This window comes from Bos javanicus, chromosome 9 (genome assembly GCF_032452875.1).
Source record: "Bos javanicus breed banteng chromosome 9, ARS-OSU_banteng_1.0, whole genome shotgun sequence".
NCBI lineage: Eukaryota > Metazoa > Chordata > Mammalia > Artiodactyla > Bovidae > Bos > Bos javanicus.
This window is the reverse complement of record NC_083876.1, coordinates 75,595,622-75,604,416: the sequence shown is the minus strand read 5'-3', so window position 1 is coordinate 75,604,416 and position 8,795 is coordinate 75,595,622.

The window sequence follows — 8,795 nt, the reverse complement described above, 5'->3', positions numbered from 1 at the left end:
TTGACTCCCTGGTTTCTGGCTGAGGTATATGGGAACTGGGGGAGGACCAGGATTTTTCACAGTCTTATCTGATCCTCAGCATCATAAAACACAATGCCCTCATTTTAGGGGTGCAAACACAGAAGCTGAGAGCAGATCTGTTGCTCCAGACCTCATAAATTAGGAGCTGGCAGGGCTGGTCTTAAACCTAAAGCCCAGGCAGCTTGGGCCCCTCCTCTGCCACTCATCATACTTCTTTCTCAGTGAGGAGTGAGGAGGGGGCCTCAGAGCAGCCCTGTCGTTTCTCTGTGTTGCCCACCATGCTCTCTGAATGCACCTCATAGACAAGCCCGTGGTTCTTTTCCTTTCCTGCTAACTCAAGTCTAGCAGACTTGCTCTGCTGCCAGTTGCCTGTCCCACAAGGGACAGGGAGAGACATTTATTTGTAGTTGGGGAAAGAGAATGTTTGTTGGTGAAAATGAAAGTACACTTTCTGCAAAAGCTTGAGGTAATCTTAAGTTTTCCTCAGAAATGTTTAAGTCTTGCATGAGAATCAGGGTTGCCTTTCCAGTAAACGACAGCCCTGTCACTCCTGAAGGAAATCAGTCCTGCATATTCATTGGAAAGACTGACGCTCAAGCTGAAGCTCTAATCCTTTGGCCACCTGATGCGAAGAGCTGACTCATTGGAGAAGACCCTGATGCTGGGAAAGATTGAAGGCAGGAGGAGAAGGGGACGACTAGAGGATGAGATGGCTGGATGGCATCACCGACTTGATGGACATGAGTTTGAGCAAGCTCCAGGAGTTGGTGATGGACAGGGAGGCCTGGCGTGCTGCTGTCCATGAGGTGGCAAAGAGTTGGACACGACTGAACGACTGAACTGAACTGACTGTGCTGCCTTTTACAACCTGCCTGTCTCACCTCCTTCCTGTCCTCTCTGCTGTCCATAGTTGCTGACCCTGAGTCATAGATTAAGACGTACTTAAGCAGCCTAAGCCCGCTTTCCAGCCTGGCAGGCATGCAGCAACTGGTAGGGAGTGAGTTTCTCTTTCTCTCTGAGATAGACCTGGAAGCTGGAACCCAGAACCCAAACCAACCTCTGGCTCCCCCTTCATTTTCCAAAGCCCTCTTTGTCCTCCCCTCTGCTCTTTTTTGTCTTGACTCACTTAACACAGCCCCTGAGTTGGGGTGATCCCCCAGACTACTAATCTGTCTTTGAGAGCACCGGTTCATTCATATACCTTTCCCTTGGTCTCAGTGTCTGAATTCTTACCTAAGCCCTCCAACTACATTTATTTTTCTAGCTCTTTTCTCCCTGCCCTGCAGGACTGCCCACACATTAACCTCTTAGCATCATGGTTACCAGGGAGTTCTAGTGGAATTTATTGATAGAACTCTGCTAGACCCAGAGTAATGGCTCAACAAATGGCAGGGCTTTTTACCACTGCCTGGACTCCCAGCCTTGCCCATCCTGAATTGCCCGGAGGTTTGCTTCACCCACCGTTTGGAACATCTTCACGTTGTGGTTGAGGGCAGCCTCCACCATCACAGAGTGAGTCAGTTGAGAGGCTCTGAATCTGAGGTCAGCTGGGCCTTGACCCAGCACTCGACTCATTCCTGGGGGAAAGATATCCTCACGCCAGGGTTCAGCCCCCACCTGACGCCCACCCAAGTTGTGTGATTTGAGTCATGACTTCCTGAATCTCAAGGGATGGCATTCAGATCCTTGCCAGATGGATGCTATTTTTACATAAAATTACTGCAAATCTTGTGGCTTTCCTGGTGGTTCAGACGGCAAAGAATCCACCTGCATTGAGGGAGACAAGTGTTTGATCCCTGGGTTGGAGAGATCCCCTGAAGAAGAAGCCATGGCAGCCCACTCCATTATTTTTGCCTGGAGAATCCCCACGGACAGAGGAGACTGGCGGGCTACAGTCCACGGGTCACAAAGAGTTGGACACAACTGAGCGACTAAACACAGCACAGCAGCTGCAAACCCTTGTGACCATTAGAACTGCCATTTTCATGGAGACCAGCTCAGGCTCTCTAACTAAGCAAATCTGGAGCACCTCAGAGCCTTCATTCACTTGAAGTCGGTGCTCTCCAACTGTGCTACATTATTTTGAGATCAAATTCATGGTTTACTTTACATTGGTGGTTTCCTGAGAATTGTCATCCTGAGAATTGGGGCAGGGTACAGGAAATATCAGCAGTTACCCCTTAGTTGCCAGATGACTTTTGGTGAACTAACATTTCTGGTCAGAAAAATAGTTTGGAGAGTTTAAAACTGCCCCTTAGCCCGCATTCTTTTGCAATTTAAAAACAATGATATAATTAGACTTCAATATCCTACTGCTTAATCCCTTGCTTAGATCTGAAGCTTTCAATTATTCATTTCACTCTGTGTTTCCAGTTTGGCAACGGAGAGTTACCAGCCTGTGCATGAGACTTGTGATGTGGTCCCTGGTGGAAGGTCATGGTGATGCCTCATAGCCTAGGCTGAGCCCAGCTTTGTCTGCTTCCGGAGCTCTGCTTGTCCTGAGGAGTTTGTTTGCTGACTGTCAGGCTGTGTATTCCATGAGGCCAGAGCCCTAGGCTGCCATGTCCACCGCTGTGTCCCCAGCACTGACTCAGGGCCGGGCACACAGAGATATAGAAAATAAACATTTATGGAGCGAATGCCCTGAGATCCATCATCAGCTGCATGATGGTGTTTTTGGTTCTTTTCTACAAGATTCTTAATGGTCAGGAAGGAGAGTGTAACAACAGGACTGAATCAGATAACCTTAGGCACAGCATCATCTCTCATGGTACCTGGATATCTGCAGTCAGGCTTCTGCTCAAATCCCAGGTCCTTTGCACAGCATTTTTCTCTCTGCTCTTAAAAGAAAACTGGGGAATTCCATGCAATTTGAGAAGTACAGTGGGGGAAAAAAAAAAGCGGGATAAAGGGAAGGGAGTTCAGAAGGACAAGTCTAAATATCCTCTTGATAATAGCAAAAATAATAAGACTAAATTGCATCAAGCACTTTCTGTGTGTCAGGCACTGTCTTTTAGGTTTATTATTTAATTAATCCTTGCAACAGTCTCAGGAGGCAGATATTATATTCACGAACATTTGTGGGGGGAAAAAAAGCCAGGATCTTAGAAGAATTGAAATAACTTGCTTAAGCCGATAAGTGGAGAAGCTGAAATTCCACCCCAGGTCTGTCTAAGTCCAGAGCTTAACGACCAGCCATGTAATTGTGTTCTTTGTCATTTGCTGGTTTGAATATTTAAGGACAAGGTCCAAGTCACATTCATCTTTGTGTAACTCATAGCACCTGGCCTAAGATCATGCATGCCACGGGGAGGCTTAAATATTTGTTGATTTGAAAGTACAGATAGTCCAAAGGCACTGGGTTAGGTTTATTTTACTCAAAAACAGAGCTCATACAAGAGAGGAAATTCCACAGCTAACAGAGGGAAAACAGCCTCCACAAGTGATCCTGTAGGCTACAAAGGGCAGAAGGTATCATTAAAAGTGTTTGGAATTCATAGTTTCAAGTTAAAAGAGTATTTTGAAGAGGCTATATTATCAGTAAGAATGAATCCTAGGAAACAGCTGGAAGGATCCTGAAGGTCTTTTGCTCTGACTTGTTCTTTTTCAGGATGATTAAACAAGGCAGGCTATGGTAAAACCACACCCTTCACATGAAGATATGGTCATCACAGTTAAAACATGCATAAGACAGTTATCATAGATTTGTGCTGTGTCTGCAGCCCAATCTTCAGATTGTTTCTTAAAGAGCTCGCTCCTACTGGGCAGGGCTGTCAAATCAGCTTCCAGAAATACCATCACAAGCTAGTTTCCTCTGTCAGCCTTCTCTAGAACTTTTGTGTGGTGTACCTAGATCCTTCTCAGAATGCTACCTCATTTTCTGACAGTTAAAGAAAACTGATGAAAGAGAAAGCTTAGATGAGAAAATGAGTAAGCACTCCTAGAACAGAACTATTAAGCTCACTTTCAATTCAGCTTAGAGTTAGCTCCTTTTTAGATAGATATCTTTAAACCCCTGCTGTCTAGAACTCTTATCTTTCAATAAGTTGATATTCACTGCATATTTATCGCTTGAATGCATGCACAAATGAATATCTACTAAATATTTCTTAAATGTTACTGTAACATGTTGTGATGATAGAATCATTCCCACCGATCAGAATAAGAGAGCTCATGTGGATGCTTACATCATGAAGAACCTGATGATATTCTAACAAATGAGTAAATAGTCTCAAGGGGCAAATGTGATGATAAAAAAAAAAAACTCAATAACAACAACTTATTGATAAAAGGTGCTATTTCCTTAAGAGAAGAGGAATTAATCTTCTTCTAAGTATATGTGGCTAACTCCATAGTATCTCAGATTGAGTAGATCCCAAAACATCATATTTGCCCAAAGAAGTTCCTGCTTCCAGATCTTCATTTTCCTGTTAACCCTGGCTCCATTACCTAATCTTCAGAGTCTAAATGAGCTGTCAGGGTATTTCCCTGAATTCAATAGTTTACCAAGACCTACTGATGTAAATATCTATTTTTTATGCTCTTGCTCTTGCCATTCCTTGCTTCCTTTCCATTCTTATCCTCCACGGCTCTCAGTCAGGTTTGCGGCATTTTAAGCTGCTCATTTTTCACTGGTGGTCCTACCTACCTCCTTGCCTAAATTTCCCTTCCCATTAGCTGTTGGGGACTGAACTGTATCTCCCCAAAATTCATGTATTGAAGCCCTAATCCCCAAGGTAACTGCATTTGGAAATGGGGATTTAAGGAAGGTAATTAAGGTTAACTAAGGTCATAAAGGTAGAATTCTAATCCAAAAAGAAGAGGAAGAAGTATCAGAGATTCCCCCCACTCTGTTTAAGCACAGAGAAGAGGTCATGTGAGGCCACAGTAAGAATGTAGCTCTATTTACAAACCAGGAAAGAAGGCCTCCCCTGGAACTGAATTTTCCAATAAGTGGGTCTTGGACTTCTGGTCTCTAGAATTGTGAGAAAACACATTTCTGTTGTTTAAGGCACCCACTCTATGGTATTCTGTTATGTCAGCCTGAGCAGACGAATACAAGGGGCCATTTTACATGTTATCAGAATTGTGTAAACAATATAAAGCATATAAAGATAGAAAGCAATATAAAACATATGAAGATTTTATAAAACAATAACCTGATCCCATGCTTTAAAATCCTTCAAGGTCCCTCACTGACTTTTAAGTCCAAACTCTTTAGTTGTGAACCTGAGGTCATCCTCCTCGTCAATCCGTTAACAACCTGTCCAGCCTGTAAGCCTTTTAACATTGTTTTGGGCAAATATTCTATGCCATTGGTCTTCTAACTGTCCTCAAAGCATCCTGGGTATTTTCTGAAGCTGCAATGAAGCTTGATGCCCTTGGGGAACTGTCAATCATGTTCCCTGGCAGAAGGATGGGTTGAACATTAGAGGACAGGACAGTAAGATGTGAGGGAGAGAAGCCATGTTACAGACATGGTTACTTCCTGCCTTTCTTCCTTGTCAGCAGAGTCCTCACTGAGTTTGGGAGACGTGCTGGACCAAGGTCCAGAGAGAATATAACGTCTAAGGCAGAAGGGAACACACTTATTCCATAAAAGGCCAGGTGATGGGTCAGTGTTTTGGTTGTAAGGGCCACATGGCCTTCGTCACAACTCTGCCATTCTGATGCAAGAGCTGCTGCTGCTGCTAAGTCGCTTCCGTCGTGTCCAACTCTGTGCAACCCCAGAGATGGCAGCCCACCAGGCTCCCCCATCCCTGGGATTCTCCAGGCAAGAACACTGGAGTGGGTTGCCATTTCCTTCTCCAATGCATGAAACTGAAAAGTGAAAATGAAGTCGCTCAGTCGTGTCTGACTCCTAGCAACTCCATGGACTGCAGCTTACCAGGCTCCTCCACCCATGGGATTTTCCAGGCAAGAGTACTGGAGTGGGAGGCCATTGCAACAACAGGCAATATGTAAAAACAAAAACAAAAAACAGAGAGAGATCAAGGCTGTGTTCCAACAAAACTTTATTCACAAAAATAGTCAGTGGGCTAGATTTTGACCTGTGGGTCATATTCCTTACATGCTAATCCCAGAGCACTGACTTTGTTGATCTGAACCAAATCTATTGATACTTTCAAATTTCTCTGTTTTTGTGAAGGAGGGAAAATTCCATTCTGTGAAGGTATTGCTATTCATATTGTAGGCTATATACCAACAGAATCAGCATCACCTACGAGCTTGTTAGAAAAGAATTTCTCAGATTCTGCTCCAGACTTCCTAACCCACAACGTACCTTTAATAAGACGCCCTAGTGATCAAACAGAGAAGGCAATGGCAACCCACTCCAGTGGGTATCCCATGGATGGAGGAGCCTGGTAGGCTGCAGTCCATGGGATCAAGAGACTTCACTTTCACTTTTCACTTTCCTGCATTGGAGAAGGAAATGGCAACCCACTCCAGTGTTCTTGCCTGGAGAATCCCAGGGACGGGGGAGCCTGGTGGGCTGCTGTCTATGGGGTCGCACAGAGCCGGACAAGACTGAAGCAACTTAGCAGCAGCAGCAGTGATCAAAAGCTGTTGAATACAGTATAACTTGAGAAGCACTGGTTGAAGCCACTGTTGATTCAAGGTTCTGAAAGTAGGGGCCAAGCCATGAAAAATCCTTATGCTTTCTAAGGACTTTGGTTTTGTGCTGGAGAGCATTAAGATAATTTAAGCAGGGAGTGAAATGATAAGTTTTTGCCATATGTCTAATCTCTTATGAAACGAGTTCCTAAAAATCAGACTGTGCACTAAAGAAATGCCCCTATTATTCATCCTTCTCTCTAAGATCGGCCAAGTTGACCCTCGACTGTTGTCATACGTTTGGAGCCTCTTCTATTAAAACCTGCTCCCTGGCCTGTAACATACTGCACCAGGCCACAGGAAGAGTTTCTACTTCTGGCATATTCTTGACGCTTAAGAATGCTGTTAGGCTATAACTCCAGCATTGCAATTTGGAACCTGCATTAGAAAGCTTTAAATTCAGTTAGACTCAACACTTGGTTTATTTTCTGACTATTATATTTGCGTCTTTTACTGGACTAAAAGCTACTTGGGTAGAAGCAATCATATTTCTGGCTTTTTGCATTCTTCCCACAGGTGCTCGTGGGAAGCACAAGCACCTGATAAATATTAAATTAATTTATTAAATTAATAAATATTAAATTAATTGAAAAAATATGAGCCATCACCTATTGCTCATACAAGTTTCTGAAATAATCTTTAAATTGGATAAGCACCATGAATGTGCATGTCACCCATCAGCTAAGTTATAAATTAGAATCAAAAGGAACTAAGTATCATCAGCTCCTTTGCAAGATAGGTCTTTTCATATTTCTTATGTTTAAGTTTTAACACAACTCAGGAATTTTTAATGAATAATTATGTACAAACATTGGTTCTTAGGATAACTTCATTTATCAAGTCACCACATCCTCCTGCGGTTCATTCATGAAGAGCTAAAAACTCAAACACCACCTTTAGCCCAGTTACTCAGTGTGCATGTTTGTGCTAACACTGAAGTAGCACGTCAGAGGAAGCCTTTTGTAAACAGTATCTCATTTAACCCAGACAAATTATAGATCATCTTCCTATGACTGATGAGGAAATTGAGGCTCAGAGGCTCAGACCTAGTTTAAGACCTCACAGCTAGAAATTTGGTATTGATAGGAGTGGAACTTGAATTCTGAGCCAGATGATCATTAAGCAACCATTAAGCAACATCTGAACCATTAAGCAACATCTCCATAAACAGAGCTTCAATATGTCCAAGGCCAACTTCTCACTGCCTTATTTTGTTTTCACCTGCAGGCACCTTCAGCTAGAAAGTCATGTGACATATAATTGATACTAAGTCTTCCCTGGTGGCTTAGATGATAAAGAATCTGCCTGCAACACAAGAGACCTGGGTTTGATCCCTGGATCGGGAAGATCCCCTGGAGAAGGGAATGGCAGCCCACTCCAGTATTCTTGCCTGGAGAATTCTGTGGACATAGGAGTCTGGTGGGCTACAGTCCATGGTACCACAGAGCTGGACATGACTGAGCGACTAAGCACAGCACAGCAGTTATAGTAGAAAGTTTTTCTCAATCATTTCAGGGTCTTCAGGCAGGAAAGACTGTTGAAGAAATGCCTGTAATTATAATCTTATTAATCTGTCTAAATTCTAAAGACTTTGTTTCAAAGCCCTTGACCACATCCAAACAGTTCAAGTAAAGCATGGAACAATTCTTCAGTGATTCTGGGAGCACAGACAGCCAGGTGCAATTATTGAAGCTGAAAAGTGATAGTTTGGACTATTCTGATCATTAATACCTTAATTCATTTAAGAATTCATATCTTAGGTTCCCCAGGTTTTCCATCCCAGCTCTGTCATTTTCTGAATCAATAAGACCTCTGAAAAGACATAGATCATCTCTAATGAAGGGTCTTTCTTCTCCAAGAGACTATAGCTATCTCTTCACGCTAAGAAAGTTGACACCAAAAGACTGGCTTGTGTAGACCTTAAGATTTTGTATTTGTTTCTAGAGAATTTTCTTTTCTACTTCTAAAACCAGGGGGCATTAATTATTTTAAATGGCAGCAAATTAAACTAGGTAAGTTTTACAGAAAATCTCATGGCCTTACTTCCTGTTTTTGCCAGCAGAAGCTTCTATTTTTAATGAAGCTATCCCGTCTTCCATGAGTCGGTCTGTTACTTACACTAATGTTTGGTGTGTGAGTTCTTCTGTGTGGGAATGTTG